General features: G+C 37.2%; 1 protein-coding gene across 5 annotated transcripts in view; it reads left to right on the top strand.

The window, feature by feature from the left end:
* IQCM (IQ motif containing M) overlaps positions 1-17274 on the top strand; it is a 649001-nt gene that overhangs the window by 509668 nt on the left and 122059 nt on the right. The window lies entirely within an intron of this gene.

The following is a 17274-nucleotide window of genomic DNA, read 5'->3' as shown; positions in this document are numbered from 1 at the left end:
CTCCCATGAAGCCATGTATAGAAATGGAGTTCTCTAAGAATTGAGGGAAATGTCCAACATATCCAACCATGATCCTGGTCTTCTTATGTGAAAAGGGAATTCTGAAATGACTCTGGCTCCAAAGAATATCCCATTGCTTCATGTTCTTCTATTAGATTCATCACCTATTTGTGTGACACTAAATTAACCAAGATTGCATTCATATGTTCAATTCATATATTTAAGTGTATTAATAATTTTTAAATTTATTTTGTCCAAGTTTTCATTTAAATTCTTGTTAGTTAACATACAGTGAGATATTGGCTTCAGGAGTAGAATTTAGTGATTAATCACTTGCTTATACACCCAGTGCTCATCACAAGTGCCCTCCTTAGTACCCATTATCCATCTAACCCATCCCCCGACCCACCTCCCCTCCAGCAATCCTCAGTTTGTTCTCTATAGTTAAGAGTTTGTTTTATGGTTTCTCTCTCTTTTTTCCCCACGTATGTTGATCTGTTTTGTTTCTTAAATTTCACATTTGAGTAAAATCATATGGTATTTGTATTTCAGTGACTTATTTCACTTAGCATAATACACTCTAGCTCCACCCACCTCATTGCAAATGGCAAAATTTCATTGTTTTGCTTTTATGGCTGAATGTATATCCATTGTATATCTTACCACCTTTTCTTTATCTATTCATCAGTTGATCTACATTTGGGCTCTTTCCATAGTTTGGTTATTGTTGATAATGCTGCTATAAACATCAGGGTGCATGTATCCCTTCAAATCAGTATTTTTGTGTCCTTTGGGTAAATGCCTGTAGTGCAATTGCTAGACTGTGGGGTAGTTCTATTTTTAATTTTTTGAGGAACCTCCATACTGTTTTCCAGAGAGGTTGCAAAAGTTGGCATTCCCACCAACAGTATGGGACTGTTCCCCCTTCTCCACATCCTCACCAACATCTATTGTTTCCTGTGTTGTTAATTTTAGCCATTCTGATGGGTATGAGGTAATATCTCATTGTACTTGTGGTTTGTATTTCCCTGATGATGAGTGATGTTGAGCATCTTTTCATGCGTCAAAAGACACATGAACTTACGACAGTTCTTAAAAAGAAGTAGAAATGAATTAAAATTACACACAATTTAAAGTCACTTATTTCAAAATTAGGAGGCAAGTTTATCAAAGCTGTTGAGCAGAAAATTATTGACTTACTTTCAACCAATTGATTTATCTAATCCCAGGAATTCTAGTAGAATATCTATGTTTTCTGGATTTTTCTTGGAGTCCACTTATCTGTCATTTGCTTTTCAACAAAAAAATGATAGTTGTTTGTTTGTTTTTTCCTGTAGAAAATATCAATAATACGTCAGGAACAAGTTAATACACATTTAAATTTCAGAAGTGTTATAAAATTATATAAAAAGAAAATTGTTATGGATTTTGTTGTTGTTAAATGTAAGAAATAGTATGCAACAGGGACGTCTAGAAACCATTTTGTTGAAATGTTGAATTCTAATGTAGCAAGACTATGATTTATTTAATGGTTCAAGGGTTACAAAAATGCCAGCTAGAATCTGGATTGGTAACAACTCAGTGTCAAGTAAAATTCTGACAAAAAAAAAGCTGTAGGAAACAGCTGAAAGGCAGTCTAAATATATTTCATGTTGTCTGTAGTGGCCAGCTGAGGTATCTAGTTCTAGATGGAGACATTTTTCAAAACTATAAATAATTTTTTGGTAACTGTGAAGTTTGATATTGTAGTGTATTGCTCCAAGAGGAAGCAAAAATTTGGTCAATAATATAAAAAAAATTGGTGTGAAGTTTCTTCAATATGTTTATCCTGTGACTTCTTCAAGAATCCTCAGCACCATTACATGCTCAACTTGAACGCCATGTGTCCAGAGGCAGAGCTAAACATTGCCAGTGTGTCACAGTTTCCTCATGAGCTCATTTGCACTGTTTTACAGATGCCTATATTTCTCTTTTCATAATCTTCAACCACTTATTTAGTAGGTTTTACTATTATTGATGATCCAACAGAATTAATCAGAAATGTAGCTTCACACTTTAAATTCGTTTATTTATTTTTAGAATGAATGTTTATTTTATAACAACTTTCCTGTTAATGCCAATTCCAGGAATATATGGGATTATAAAAGTTTTGAACCACATCTAACAGTTTTCTTAGAAAAATTAATATGAAGGAATGGACATAATAAAGATGTGAAAACAAAGAAGAGTTCATAATAGGGCTGACAACACTCAATTGTATTACCTTAAACATATGTTTTCTAGACATAACAATGCAATTCATCAGGCTTCCTTGTTCTGGTGTCCAGGAGGCTCACAGGCAAACTTGGAGTTTAGTTGTACAATTGAGTTAACCCTGCCATTTAGGCTACCTGTGTTTTTCTCTTTTCCTTATGACTTATTTGCTGATTCTTTTGTCCCCCAAATTAGTATGCTTCTTGTTGTGTCTCTTCTATAAGTTGCCTTAAGCCATTTTGTAAAGAATAAGGTTTAAATAAATACGATGCTGAAAAAATATACAATGCAGTATCATCAAAAAATCGTGATTTGGAGGCCTTGAGCTCAATCATTTAGGTTGTTGCTTTGAGAAATATTCCTAGCTACTCTTATGAGTTTTATCAAGACCAAAGTTCTCTCTCTCTCTCTCTCTTCAGACAAATAAAAACGAACTGAGTTGTACAAAATACAGCTGTGAAGGATGATCTCAGAACAATCATACGTTTTTCTCTGAGAATAACGCAAATACTAAGCAAACAGAAAGTACCAAAGCAAAATCCTATAACCCTGTTGGTAATTTATCTGGTTTAATTACCTATTCATACACAAGTGACCAGAAATTGGGAAATGGCATGTGAATAGTAGTAAAACAAAGGAAACTCATTTCCTTCCAACATTGCGTGTGTGTGTGTGTGTGTGTGTGTGAGAGAGAGTGAGAGAGAGAGAGAGAGAGAGAGAGAGAGAAAAGAGAGAGAGAGAGAGAATGAGCAGGGCAGGGGCAGAGAGGGGACAGAGGATCCGAAGTAGGGTCTGCACTGACAGCAGCAAGCCTGATGCGGGGCTCAAACTCATGAACCGTGACATCATGACCTGAGCCAAAGTCCGATGCTCAATTGATTGAGCCACCCTGGTGCCCCTCATTCCAACATTTGTAATTACTCCTGCCTCTTTTGTCTATGAGACACAGATGATGACAATGTCATAACATGAAATCAATTAAAATAGCAGGAGAGCAAGATAGTTGTATGGACTTGATAGTCAAAATGATAAGGGCTTAAAACTTGGTTTATCTCTTACTTGTGTTATGACCCTGGGAATTTTTCAGCCCTTGAATATAAGTTTTATATATTTATATGAAGACAGTAATATTACCTGTCTTCATAAAACTGTTAGGAGGATGAAAAGAGGTGGTAGATGGATACATACATAGATAAATAGATAAGTAGATAGTTACCTCACTACCATAATTGTAAGTAGTCAATAACATTAGCAGAAATAATTGTTGTTTATCAATATCAAAATACATAGCCCATTTTTTGCTTATTCTAATGGAATACAAAGATGTCATTTTGGGCTACAAATAGAAGAGAAAATAAAACACATGATTAATGGCTGAGACCGTCTGAGGGACCATACAGGTCACAGGCTGAGAGTATTTACTGTTCGTGTTGCGCTCACCTGGGACTATCAGAGCAACTGGTTAAAACACTGCCCCCAAGCTTAGTAGACAACAAGGCTACAAGGAAAGGGTAGCTCACCTCTCCTGAACTCAGATCTCCGAGAAAACTCTGATGCCTTTAAAATCAGTCTCTGGCAATAGTGTCTCCAAAAAATAATTCAAGTAATTTGCTAAGAGTTTTTAAGAGAATTTTTTTTTTTTATTGTGACCTACTCAGGATTTTCCAGTAACTAATGGAGAGGCCTAATACCCTCCCACAAAATTCTCCCACATTACCCTCAGAGTCCTTTCCTTTCTCTGCACGTTCCCTCCCTTCCCCTGATCCTGATGAATGTAAGGTTAGAAACTAGAGTTACCCTCTCTCATTTCTAAAAGCAAATAAAATCATCTTCCTCGCTGGAGTTTCCTGGCCAAAATCCTTTCAGAAATAAGTGCTCCAGTTTGAGCTCATAGGTGAGTCATTTCTGAACATTCACAAGTTGATGCATTTTACCTTCACAGTCATTACCTTACCTTATCATCCATCTTGCTAAAAACATCTGCAGAGAACTCAAGGGTGACAGGTGCAATACAAAACTCAATATTATTCTTTCTAGAAATATCACTAATTATAATTTCACAGAAAATGAGTATCCAGCAACTGTGAGTTAAAAAGAAAGACAAGATAGGAAATATGTATTGAGTACTAAAAACCCTCTGAAACCTTTTTGAAAAGAATAGAATAAAAGCTTTACGTTCTTTGACACAATGCAATATGACAAACCATGTCCACCCCCCAATTAAATAAAAACTTCCCATGACAAAGCCACTGATTATTTACTAAAGTGGCTGAACAGGCTCATCTATTTACAGGAAGCTATGATTCTGAGGTATGTTTTCCCAACAGTAAAAAGGAGAGAAGAATCTATTTTGGTACTATTAGTTAGCTCACAGCTGGGTTTAATAATGAGGGCTGTTTGGGATATCTGATGTGGTATGTAAGACAAACCCAGGGGGGCTGATTTAACTGTGGTCCGAGGCCAGAGGCAACAGAGAGAATGACCTGTGGGAAATCTCTGTTTCATTCGAGTTCCAGAGTCTAGGGAAAAGGTTATGTCATAGAACCTACAGTAATCTGAAGAAAACTTTTAGTCACAAATCAACACTTGCTATTTCTTCCTCATGTTTTCTTATTAACATAGTTGGAATTTGCCAGAAAGGGACAAACTATCTTGGGAAAGGAAGAAAGTCAGAAAGATCCAACGGAAAAAGTGGGACAGGAGAACAAGTAGGTAAGAGGAAAGGGTAGACAAAAAAACCCATATCGGTTTTCCTTTTAGACATTTTGTTTACTTAGCCAACATGCAGTAGTCCCTTAAATAATATGAAAAAATGAAGGAGTGCTAATCCTGGGTTCTCTGAGTTTGATCTGCAGAGTACTGTCCTCAAAAATGCAGTTTTATATTGTAGAACACACAGTAACTTGAATTATAATAGTAATTCTAGAATAGAGATTCTAAGACACCTTATTCTATTGACAGATAAGAATCCTTAATAGTTAGCCATATTAGTTATTTATATTAAAATATTTACTCCCATTTCCTTGAAAAGTTGATCTTTGTAGCTAGAATATGCCCCACAACTCCACCAATCTCTTGCTCTATTAAAAAAAAATCTATTGACTAGGTTAGCAAGGTAAACTTCTGTTCTGGCCTTAGTGAATTGTCAGACATTACCATAATTCTTATTAGATTATACTCTGCTGTTCCAGTTCTCAATTCCCTTATCTAGCTGAAAAACAAAATGTTGTACCATTTAAAAAATTTTTTTCTCACACTTAGTTTTTCCTATTTTCTTGTCAAGAAGCTTGTGCTTCTATCCCTGCATCTGGTTCTATGAGGCTGCTCGGCTTTATATCTTTTTGGTATAAACAATGATTAAACATCCCTTCCCCCTCCTAGTTTTAGGCAGACATAATCTAATCTGTGTTATGTGACAAGACCAATTAGTCTCGCCCACTCTGCAGCCTTCTGTCCCTCCCCTCTCAGCTGCTACCCTCTTGGCACTCCATCTCTTTTAGGAAGTAGCGATAGGAGCCAAATTTCCAAACTGAATTCATTAGATGAATATGCAGGTCCAGATTGCTTAAATGTGCTCACATCCTCAAGTAGAACTCAGACTCAAGACTTCTGACTCTTTTCTCTCATTGCATTTTATGTTTGTCAGAAGATTTCTGCCTATAAAAACTTCCTCGCTGCTAGAGAGAAAGGAAAGCTGTATTGACTAGGTGTGCAAATGGAAGGCCCAGGACTGGACTGAGCAAGATAAGTGCAGAGAATGCCATCCTTTCCTTGGATGTGTTATTTTATACAGGCTTTTACAAGTAGCACTCTACCCACTTCTGACAAGTGTAGGTAGCTTGCAGAGTCCAGGTGATGGATGGGCAAGGCACGCCATTCATAATTCATGCTCAGAGCACTGGCACTCAACTAGTGGGTCAATCGGAATCAGAAGGGGACCCTGAGGACAAGACATGGAAACACGGAACAGCTGGTGGTGCACAATTCTGATGAGTCTATTATCCTATAGCCAGACCGTAGCCACCACAGCTGGGGACAGCAGGTGCCAAGAAAACCTGACCCGTTGGATCTTGAGGGACTAAAGAGAGAAAACACTTAAGCTTGCTTCATTTTGTTTGCTATCAGAAGTGTTTTGTTTAGATTCTTAAAGTCTGTAACATTATTTTCAATACTGTAACTGCTAAAAGAGGGATGAACATTCTATGATAAGCTATTCAGTAGCTTACAGCTTAAATTTCAAAACTGGTAACTATAGATATAATGCCATGTTACCTGATAGAGAAATCATAAGTAAGTCTCTGGGGCAATTGCTAAAATAGATACTGAACGTTCAAAAAAAATTCACAATATCCACCAAGAAAACCCAAGTCCCATTGTAAATATGCCTACTAGTCAGTATTCATTAGAGAATAAGATTGGCGACCTCCTGTTGTTTTAAAAGCACAGGCAGATTCTCTTGGACTAATTGAAAGTTTCCTTTTAAATGTGTAAATGTGAGAGACAGAAAGAGGTAGAGGAAGGAACAGAAAAATAAAACAAGTATCAAAGCCTTAACAACAAATTTTTCTTTCTAGGAATTTGAGATGACAGTGTGCTGCCATTTGTGTGTGTGTCAGTTTGCCCCTCACTGCAAGTTCCTGCAGGTCATAGTTATCTGCCAAGTCATCACCCTCAGAAGCCCGTAGGTACCTCATGTGGGCTCTCAGTCCGTGTCCTTTTGACCACGAAAGCCTGGGCTGTGACATTATTGATTCTGTGTTCGTGTCTGCCTGGCACAGAGCCTTGGGATCACTGGTATCATCAGTTAGGTGGAAATTCCCATTAATATAAGCAGGAAACTAAAGAGACTAATAGAGGATCTCTTGGTCAATTTTGATGTGGCCCAAAAATACCCACGTGGCTCCTTGGACACTGGCACCATTCTCATGAAAACATTTCAGAAATCTACCTCTTATTCTGGGACGCCTTGGCAATGGAAACAAGAATCAGAACTATTTTCTTGGTTTTCTTTTTCAAGTGGATTTTAATGTCCTGTCGCTCAAAGTTTAATTTAGTAAATTCTCAATATTACCTGTGCAGCATTTTGTATGCAATATCAGCACAGTGCAATCAAGGATAGCAGTCTGTGGAGGGAGAAGTTCTCCTGAAAGGCCTTCGACATTAATTCGCCATTTTTCAGTATTCTCCACACTGTGATTTGTACAGAATTATAGGAGCTGCTGAAGCCAGCTGGCTCCTTTGTCTTCCCTTGACTTCTGGCCAGCCTCTATTCATATTGCTGCGACCAGAAGATAAAAAAAAAAAAAAAAAAAAAGGAAAGAGAAGAAAAGGAACTCATAAGTTTAAGAAGTATATAAGGTTGGGCGCCTGGGTGGCTCAGTTGGTTAGCACCTGACTTCAGCTCAGGTCATGATCTCACGGCTTGTGAGTTTAAGCCCCACGTCGGGCTCTGTGCTGACAGTGGAGAGCCTGGAGCCTGCTTCAGATTCTGTGTCCCCCCTCTCTCTCTCTGCCCCTTCCCTGCTCACTCTCTGTCTCTCAAAAAGAAATAAAGGCATTAAAAATATTTTTTTTAAAAAAGTGTATAAAGTTGTAGCAGAAAAAATATATGCGAGGTACTACCAATCAACTAGTGCCTAGTAAGCTTTTAATGCAGGTTAATATGCAAAGCACAGAAAGGAAAACAAAAGTATATACAATCAAGTCTTGACCTCGCTAGAAGTTTCTATAGTTGGTGAGTTGGAGAAATAATCCAAAATTTTCATGCATTTGAGCTTCAGTAGAAGGGGTGACACATATTTGGAGGCTTTCAGAGTCACACTGCTCACTTGAGGGTATAAAAATGGAGTCTTTCTGGAAAGCAATCATTAACTTTTATCAAGGGTCTTAAAAATGTTCATACTTTTTGACTAACAATTCCAATTCCAAGAAACAAACAAAAATAAATAATGTATGATATATAGAAAAAATTATATACAAGGAGAGCCATCATAACACTACTCAAAATAGTAAAAAAAAAAAAAAAAGCAAGAAATTAAATGTTGAATAAGTAATAGGACGAGAGTTAGACTAATGTTATCCTAGTATTATTTCTGCCTTTGTGTCAAGCCTAGATTTTGCATTAGAAATATATAAAAATATGGTCTTAGATCATTAGACAATCTTTTATAACATGATTTTAAGTGTTATATCATGTTATAAACACTTATAAATATGAAAGTTTCATATTTAGGATCTGGCCTAGGGTGAGGCAAAAGAATTTTGCCTCGGTAGCAATATTTGAAGAGGTGCTCACTCCTGGAGGCTTGTACGATCAGTGTTGGCACTTAGCCATGACAGTGACTGTGAGTGGTTCCCTACATCATGTGCTCTGAGCACCTGTCTTGCCTCAACTTTGTCTCAGTCCTGAACCTGGTATCGTAAAGATGCACCATAATATACATAATCAGTGCTCTCCTGCTGGACATTAGGTTCTTTTTAATGTTTTGCTGTTATAAATAACACTCTGTTAGGTGTATACACACATTATAGACATTTGATTTTATCATTGGAATAAATGTAGAGTGGTGGGATTTCTTCTTCAAACACTTAAGGCTTTGATCCATATTGACATATTTCCTTCAGGCAATTGATATGTCTCTATGCTTATTCTTTCAGCACTATTTGAGCATTTTTATGCATATTTTTCCACTCATTTTAATCTTTGCAATATGATAGGAAAAGACCTGGTTGTTTCTATTTTCACAGAATATTAAATATTTTAACACATAAAATATTAAATATTTTAATAGTATTTTTAATTGTATTTTTGTGTGTGTGTCACCTGCTTATGTCTCTTAGCAATTTTTCCATCAGGGTCTTTGTTTTTTCTTAAAGATTTGTAGGTTTCTCTTAAATTAAGACTAAATAATCTGAATCTCAGACATGTTACATTTTTTGTCATCTCTATTTGCCATATTTTGCTGTGCTAAATGAAAAATAGCAAAAAATAACAACTGTTAACACTTTCGGTGTGCTTTCTTTGTCTCAGGTTCTATATTAACACTTTATAATCATTAACTCATTTAATCCAGATAGAGGTATGTACATTTATTATCTGCATTTTACAGTGGACAAAATCAAGGTACAGAAAAGTTAAGGGGTAACATAACATGCCCCTAGTCATTCAGCTATTTTGGGATGGGTGAGTTTTCTTACTGAGGAAGGCAGGTTCTTGCATCTAAACTCTTAAATGCTGCCCTACACTACTGCCTAGACAGAATGGACAGTGATAAAATCACAAATCAAATCTGTTGACCATTTTTCACTATCTCTAATGTTATACTATTTTATTTTAGGTTTTTCTCTACATATGCCAGTAGGTTAAAGATGAATTATATAGTACATTTGAGATATCAGGTATTGGATATATTTGATAAATTAATGTTTCAGAATTCAATGCCACTGCCATATTGTATACCAAAATTTATTCCAGAAGGATTAAAGTGCCAAAAATTAGATAATTCGTGTTTCTTAGAAAATCATATATTATATCATTTAGTTAAATATAGTATTTTATTATGATGTTTTTTGACCTCTTTGTTTGTATTATATACTTTTCCTAATTTCTATTTTTCTGCATTTTTAAATTTTTCATCCAGGCTGTCTGGCTATTATTTTTTTCCCGTAAAAAAATAATTTCAAATAATTAACTCTTAGATTTGTACATTACTGGCTGAACTATCTGACTTGCTTGGAAAAATTATTAAGCGTTGCTAAGTAAATCCTGGATCCTATCTACTCTATAGCCTGTTACACAGATATGTACAGGTTAAGATACAGAGCAATTGTAAGTCAGCATCTGCAGTTCAGAGCATCTGTGTGTGTTCAGAGACAATTCTCCATAGGTCTCCCTCATTTCTGCACATGTTGTGAGCAGAGGCACGGCGGCCTGTGTCCTAGGATAACTTTTCAAAGATGTTGTAGAGCAAACAGCTTTGGAAGATAAAGATAATGTCTCCCTCTGGAGCAGAAGACAGATCTGTTTCCTGCCGAGCATAATAAAGATAATATGATAATATCTTGCTTTGCCACAGAGGTCAAGGAGGTTTGCATGCAGTCCGTTACAAAAGATTTGGGTTCCAGCTCAAGGCTCTTCAGCTATGATTGCAAACCCACTGTGTGCCCAGCAACCACTGGGCCCCACCCCACATCACTTCCTCTAGAACTTGGGTGAAAGAAGAATTAATATAAACATGATACTCATAAGGTTTTTGTCTCTGACCCATGGGTTTTGTATCTTCTGCCAGCTTCATGAAATTGTGGTGGGATAATTTGTTAATTTGAGAGAAGGATAAATAAAATCTCATGCTCCTCCTAGTTCTAGACGCTGATTTTTTAAAATACTTATATTGATGTGATCATTTTGTTCCTTAATACATCCGGCATATTTGTCCTATTTTTTAGTCTGTGGATCGCTTATTATGTCTCATCTCTGGGTGTTTGTAGGATTATAACCTTTTCTTTTAGTTACTCCCATGGGCTCCCAAGGTGAAGCTTCTGTCTCCCTCATAGCCTTTATTTGCCAGCAGACCATCTCAGTTGTCCTCAGGATTAGACGAAAACTTCATCCTCGGCTTTAGCTATATTGAAATGTGAAAATTTATTTCTTTGAGTTGGCCTACAGAATTTCTAAAATTAACTTTTAGGTGTCTATGGATCCAATATTTTAAATCATGCCACATCAAACATAATTCCATATTTTCTTAACATCTATAAGACAGTTTTTGAATGATAGGATAGAAGGAATTTCTTTTATTTATAGATTTATTTTTTCTTATACTTATTCACTTCTGCATATATCTCTTTATTAATCCCTTCTATTTCTCCTTTCTTTTGAACGATTTTGTTATTTCTTTAAATTGCATATCTTCATTTCTCCTTGTTTTTTTAAATTTTTTTTAAATGTTTATTTATTTTTGAGACAGAGAGAGACAGAGCATGAACGGGGGAGGGTCAGAGAGAGAGGGAGACACAGAATCTGAAGCAGGCTCCAGGCTCTGAGCTGTCAGCACACAGCCCGATGCGGGGCTCGAACTCACAGACAGTGAGATCATGACCTGAGCCAAAGTCAGAAGCTCAACCGACTGAGCCACCCAGGTGCCCCTCTCCTTGTTTTAATCAAAGTTTTTCATGATGTAAATTTGCTTTTAATTTCATCTTTGGCTGGGGTCCATGGGTTTTAATATGCAGTGTTGTCATTATACTCCCTATATATTTGATAAATTCAGTTTTAGTATATTTTATTTAGAAGAGTATTTAATTTCCAAGTGTTTTGTCAATATCAAGAACAAAATGATATTCACTGGCTTCCTGTGATGCAGGATGGAAACATTGCCATACTTTACCTTCTCACCCAAATCCTGGTTTATTTTCATATAATTTAATTTATAGTTCCAGTTTTAAAAATTCTCACAATATCACATATTTTATTTTTCAAAAATAAAATTGCCACTCTTGCAACCGTATTTATAACATTCAAACATTTAAAAATGGATTCGATGCCCATCTTCAGGCAATTATATTATGGCTTTCCTATTCTTTAAATATTTTATTTTAGTGTTTTGGAGTCAAACAATACTGAGTTTAAAGCTTGGCTCAATGGCCGTTTGCTTTCTGTTTCTTTGTGTAACTAATAGGCAATCTCCAAAAGAGAAACATGGTCTTGGCACTGTCTTTGGGTAATGGTTAATGGGACCAGTGTCGCCTGGGAGAGGATGCTCATGGCTCACCCACTGCCTTTTCAAGAACAGACAGGCAGCTTGAAGGAAGCCTCTGCTGTGTGTAAATGCCCATGACCCTCTGTATACCCTCTTAGTTTCTCTCAAGTGTCCTCAATCCACAACTGCCCAAGGAAAGCCTCTTCTGCCCTGTAGTTCACCGTCACTTTCAATCCACCCAAATAGATGGTGTTTATGGAGTCCCTGAGCTCTTCTACCTGGATTTCAAAAGCCCACCCCTATTGCATAGAGAAGTGAATATGTCTCTGAGGGTCTCTTCTCCGTATGGTTTTATTGCCATTATTTCTCTCAGGAAAATCTTTGAAAATTCCATAAAGAAGACGATATCTTCCTCAAGTCTTGTTCTGTCACAGATTCCTCACACTCCCCATTTTGACATACTCTTGGTCATTTTTATTGTCATAAGAAGAGCAGTCATATGTTTGTGTACACACGGCATTCTACCCAGACCTCTAGGTCGCTTTTATTTTTCCTTGTCTTGTGCTCTGTTGTAATTAAGAGTAAACTCCTTATAATGAAAAAGGACATGATACATATTGTCTAGGTAACAGTATTAGTCATTCTTAGGAACTGAGCACAGTACAAAGTACTTTGTACGTATTATCTGAGGGGATTCAAGACCATCTGTGGGTATATGCATCTGCCATTCGCATTTAACAGATAGAGCAACTGAAGACTTCAGCAATTGTAATTTGCCGAGAGCCACATAAATAATAACTGGCAGATCCAGACAAGTGAAGCAATAAATGGTAAGGAAGATACGATTGGAAGAGACAGCACCATAGAGATTTAGGGGAGAAAGAGATCGCTGTGCAGTAGAGTGATGTAGGAAAGAAATTGGACCTAAATCACACCAGCAAGGGTTATGTTTGAAATCAAGAAATAAGTAGTGTTCACACCTATTAACTTGACATCAGGGATAAGAAGTCAGCTAATAGCTAACTTCTCAGTAAAGAATGAACAAAAAACAGATGTCACTCTGGGCTAAGGTAAGTGAATCATGTTCTCTAATCGTGGGACATCTTGGAAGATACTGGAGCTGGAAATGATGCAGTTTAAGTCATGGTTAGCAAAGACTAAATGTACAGGGTAAATTAGGCAGTGAAGACAAAAGTAGGGAAAACACTGATGAGGGTCTGAACCAAAAGAGGGGTGAAAACAGACACGGATACATTCTCAGGAGTCCTCGTGGAGTGATAGATTATAGGGCACTGCAGAAAGAAAATATCACAGATGGATTCCATAGAATACAATACAATGATTGAAAAATGAAATAATCCAGGAGCGCCTGGATGGCTCAGAAGGTTCAGCTTCCAACTTCGGTTCAGGTCATAATCTCATGGTTTGTGGGTTAGAGCCCCTGTGTCAGGCTTGGGCTCTGTGCTGACAGCTCGGAGCCTGGAGCCTGCTTCAGATCTATGGCTCCTTCTCTCTGTCTGCCCTTCCTCCACTCATGCTGTGTCTCTGTCTCTCAAAAAAATAAATAAATGTAAACAAAAAACTAAAAATGAAATAATCCAGGGGCGCCTGGGTGGCTCAGTCCGTTAAGTGTCCATCTTTGGCTCAGGTCATGATCTTGCAGTCCATGAGTTCGAGCCCCACATCAGGCTCTGTGTTGACAGCTCAGAGCCTGCTTCAGATTCTGTCTCTCTCTCTCTCTCTCTCTGGCCCTTCCCTTTAAGCTCTCTCTCTCTCTCTCAAAAATAAATAAACATTAAAAAATATGAAATAATCCAGTCTAATGCCTTCACTTTACAATCAAAGAAGCTGCAGTCAAGAGGAGAAATGCCCCGGATTTCTCAGCTGTTAGTAGTAAGGCTTCCTCACCACCCGCCAATTGTTCCTTTCACTGCCATACACTCCATATTTATGTGAGAGTCATAGAGGCCTTTATGCCCAATCAGTGACCCGAGTTCTGGTTTTTCCAAGGCCCTGAATGTGGCAAAAAGAACAGTATAAAATTGAAATAATTCTCCATTTGCCGCATCTTTCGCGGGCAACTTCAGCCTTCACAGACATCTCTTACTATACCCCAGGTCCTACTATGGTTCTTTCTATAATGCCTCAAATTTTCTGCTTACTCCTAAGTGTTAGACCATCCATACTTGACTTTATTTCATCTGAATATTGCCAGAGCAACCTTTAACAAAATATATAGTAATGTTTCTGGAAAAAAAATGGATTAAGAGTATATTTATTTAGATACAAGATTAAGAAAATGGAAGTCAGGAAAATGTTGAGCCATGTGGCTAACAGTTAACAGTAGGCAAGCTGTCTTCTTAGGGTTGTTGTGCTCACAAACAGGAGTTAAATCGCAAATAGCTGTATTATTTAGTATGATTTCCTAGATACAAAAAAGATCAGAGCTGTGACCTCTGGGACCCCTACCCTGGAGAAGATCAGATAAAGTGATATGATACTTGGTGCCCTAGAGTTTTCTTGGTGCATACTGGGAGGAGGTGAAAGATTCTCTGCCACCCACTCCGCACACATACTCACTAAAATCGACAAATATTTATGGAACATCTGTGATCTGCAAAACATTTGATGAAATGCTGCAGAGGATACTAAGGTACCCAAGACAGAATGTCTGTCCTAAGGGGATTTGGGATCTAGTTTTAGCCATTCACCAGAAAGGCCATGAAGAAGAAAAATGTGCTTCCAGAACTGGAAAGGAGTAATGGGCAAAGAATAAAGCAAAATATGGAAGATAGTGTGTCCTCATGTGACTAAGCAACTTTGAAATTACTGCTTTTACTTAAAACCATACTCATTTCCATAAGACCCTTAAAAGTGAATAAGGAGAAAAGTATTTTACAGTCAGATACTTAATGTCTTCCCAGTGTTAAAATGAAACCATTTCTATGATATTTCATTAGCCTGCTTCATAAGAATGAAAGACTAGGGAGACTTCTCTGCTCTATTAAATAAGACTCTGGAAGAGCTAAGGCAGTCGTGAGAAATGGCAAAATCTTGCAGAGTTGCATATAAACTAGGCAGTCATATTAATAGATGTTTTTACAATTGGATTTCTCTTCACAATCATATTTTACTTAATTTTTCATGGCTAATTCTCTTTCTCTTTCTTTCTCTCTCTTACACACACACACACACACACACACACACACCCAGACACAAATGGTTTGTGGTCTATTAGCTTAGTCATGCAAAGAGAAACAAGAATGGGTGGTCTTGTTGGAGGAGCGAAGTGCTGACACCCTCAAATACAAAGAAGCAAGACACAAAAGTGGTGACAATGTGGGGGGCAGGGTGCAGAGATCCTTAGAGAGTTTTTGCAAGGCTTCAGAAAGCTATCTCTATATTCACAATGATGTTTCTGTCTTGTCAGCATTTTTTCTTTATTTGTGTTGGACTTTATGACATATCTAAGAATAATAAATAATTTATAAGATGCAATAATGGCCTGGTACATTTCTGGCAGATTTAAAAAAAATTCTTCTCCAATAACTCATTTGATAAACTCTTGAATTCTTTTCTCTAGAACATTTTACACAACAATGCTTTGTTTTAAGGGTTGTCTATCAATGAGTTGCAAAGCATTCATTATGCATTCAAGCCTGCTTTTTTGTCTATCCCTTTCTTGCCTCCTTTTATTTTTCCCACTTAAGTGGCATTTTTCTGGGAGTAATCTGATTCTTTGGGATGTAAAATGAAATCATGCTAGAAAAAAATTAACTCTTTAGACTCACAAGGACAACTGCAGTCTTTTATAGCAATGATCACACTTCAAAATATGATTTGATTCAATACATGTTCTTTATCATTTGCTTACTCATCCCTACCCAGACACATGCACACATACAGGTAGTGGTTAGACCGCTATGCTATGAAAAAGGAAAAACAACAGCATTTCCCATACATATGCCTAAGAACAATGACTTCTTGTTTTATCAGACACTTCCTGAATATATATATACTTAAGAGGCTGCCCTGACCATTGTCCAAAGTTAATCAGTGTGTGATTTTTCTCCTCTATTTACTTTTATAAACCTTATGGATAATCCCGAAGTAGGTAGCAGGGGATCAGAAAGGGTTCTGTCATCTTGATTATTTCTTGTACACAGTGTGGGAAGCTTAGCCTGTTGTCCTTTGTGATTAAGGTTATGCTCACATCATACCATCAGCATGTCTGGTGCCAGGGAATGTGTTTCTAGAAGTAGAATTCTAGGTACACTATGTGATCCACATTTTCTGTTCTTTCCTGGAACTCTTTATAACCGAGGATTTAATTTGCAAACTGGCCAACTGTTGTTTGGCTATGAACCCAAGATTTTACACATCCAAATCAACTAGTCTTTATCATGAATGAGAAGGTTCAGGCAAAACATGAATGAAGATAGAACTAAGCAATCCATCTATATTTAAAGATGGCCATGAATCACAGTGATAATGGGGGCATGGGAGATAACGGATTAACATCTGAGAACAAAGGGATGCAGGAAGAACAGTGGGCAGTTGGCTAGCTCTCTTTTAAACAACTCCTGCAGTTTTTTAGAGATGAGTATGTATTCTAGTCATAGCAAATACTTACTCATCTCATTCTAGGGATGCAATGCATCAGACAAAGAACTCTGCACCTCTCTGGGAAGATGGAGATTCTTTTCCTCACATTGAACCATGTACTCTTTCTTGTAGACATGTGTAAACCCAGCTAATCTTTAAGTCAGAAGTTTTGACCTGTATTCTAGTTTCTCAATTCAAAGATGCTATTTATTCTAAGATGTGCCACCAATTAATAACTGCTTTTCTCTCTCTCTCTCTCTCTCCCCTCCCTCCCTCTCTCTCACACACACACACACACTCCACAATAACAACACTAAATGTGCACATCCAATGTAAGAGGTGTTGTGATTTCATAAACATTAAAATTAAAAAGTGCGCTTCTAGGACTTGAGAACCATTGCTGGTCTCCAGTACAGAATTTTAACTTGAATGCCCCTATTGTAATGATGTAGACCCTTATTCATTCATGTAGGCATGCAGGCACACAGTGAGGCCCTTCTACAGGTAAGCCATGCTCTACGTGTTGGGACTATTTCAAAAATAAATTAAACTTGATCTCCTTCCCTCAAATACCTTATGGCTTAGAAGAGGACAAAACACATTATGTTCAATTAAGTACATTCCAAATGGAGATGATACTTTAAGCATAGCTGAGAAAAACCAAATAGTTGAGAAATAAATGCTAGGTTTGGAGTATTTATCTTAGGAAACCATTGCT

Source organism: Panthera uncia, chromosome B1 (genome assembly GCF_023721935.1).
Source record: "Panthera uncia isolate 11264 chromosome B1, Puncia_PCG_1.0, whole genome shotgun sequence".
Lineage (NCBI taxonomy): Eukaryota > Metazoa > Chordata > Mammalia > Carnivora > Felidae > Panthera > Panthera uncia.
The sequence above is the reverse complement of the archived record's forward strand: the minus strand, read 5'-3'. Positions and strand labels throughout refer to the sequence as shown.